The sequence below is a fragment of the Phyllobates terribilis genome, unplaced genomic scaffold, assembly GCF_046119375.1.
Source record: "Phyllobates terribilis strain yellow unplaced genomic scaffold, ASM4611937v1 Scaffold_3__8_contigs__length_932513732, whole genome shotgun sequence".
Lineage (NCBI taxonomy): Eukaryota > Metazoa > Chordata > Amphibia > Anura > Dendrobatidae > Phyllobates > Phyllobates terribilis.
This window is the reverse complement of record NW_027362763.1, coordinates 172,059,158-172,060,345: the sequence shown is the minus strand read 5'-3', so window position 1 is coordinate 172,060,345 and position 1,188 is coordinate 172,059,158. Positions and strand designations below refer to the sequence as shown.

Here is a 1,188-nt window from a genome sequence, read left to right as displayed (position 1 = left end):
TTCTCTCTATCCTTATAACTACATGTACATAAGCTCTGCCAAATCATCATCCTATACCCACGCCTGGTTTTCTGGCTCATTTAGGAAATTTTAATTTTACCTAACGTATTATAAATGATGCAGTGCTGCCTATGTGCCAAGAACAAAATCATCGGCCCCAGCCTGCAGGTTTGGCAAGTACACATAGCCTCACCCCTGTACAAAGCACACTGGTAACTGGTAAGTACATTTTATTACCTGAACTGCATATGTACAAAATAACAATTCACATGCAGTAAGAATTCCTCTTAGATTTGTACAAATGAAAGAAAAAAAAATGCTGACTGCATTGGCCGGGAATCGAACCCGGGCCTCCCGCGTGGCAGGCGAGAATTCTACCACTGAACCACCAATGCTTGTCTGGTTGTGTTTACTCCTGACGTCTCAAACAGCTGCTTTCCCATCTGCACACGCCCAGTTCTCCTGTACACACACAGGATGGTATGAAAACCAGAAGCTCAGAAGCCCGGCTAGCTCAGTCGGTAGAGCATGAGACTCTTAATCTCAGGGTCGTGGGTTCGAGCCCCACGTTGGGCGCAATTTTTTTTTTTTTTTTTCTTTTAAGTATTCGTGATTGTTTTCAGCTCTTAAAAGATTAGAGATGTTTTTTTGTTCTTCTCGTTTAACCACCTGAGACTGAAAGAGAACCATACACACAACAGACTATCATTTCTTGTTGCAATTGTACATTGTGTCTGCGAGGAGTTTGTATGTTCTCCCCATGTTTGTGTGGGTTTCCTCCGGGTTCTCCAGTTTCCTCCCACACTTCAAACACATACTGATAGGGTCTCACAATCTAGATTCCTTATGAGGACAGCGATGACAAAGTCTGTAAAACGCTGTGGAATTAATGGCGTTTATTTATAAGTGAGTAAAATAAATAAATAAATAAATTGTAACGAAAAAAAGTATACAGAATAAAAATGATACATGAGTAAACCTTCGTTTTTAATGTTTTGTTAAAAAAAATGTCTTTTATGCTTTTTGTCTAAAATAAAAAATAGTAGAAGTGTATGCACAAATAATAAAAAAATAAAGCACAGAATCCTGGCTAAGACACGGTTATGTAATTGAATACATGGAAATATTTACATGCCCACTTAGGATGTTATGAGGCGTAACACAACAGAAAATTACACACAGAAAAAA

The 1,188-nt window shown here is 38.6% G+C and overlaps 2 non-coding genes across 2 annotated transcripts; one reads left to right on the top strand and one right to left on the bottom strand.

Annotated features, from left to right (window-relative positions):
• Positions 1-324: 324 nt before the first annotated feature.
• Positions 325-395, bottom strand: TRNAG-GCC (transfer RNA glycine (anticodon GCC)). The gene has a single exon. It is a non-coding gene; the product is annotated as a tRNA-Gly (tRNA).
• Positions 396-503: 108 nt separating this feature from the next.
• On the top strand, positions 504-576 carry TRNAK-CUU (transfer RNA lysine (anticodon CUU)). The gene has a single exon. It is a non-coding gene; the product is annotated as a tRNA-Lys (tRNA).
• Positions 577-1,188: the final 612 nt, after the last annotated feature.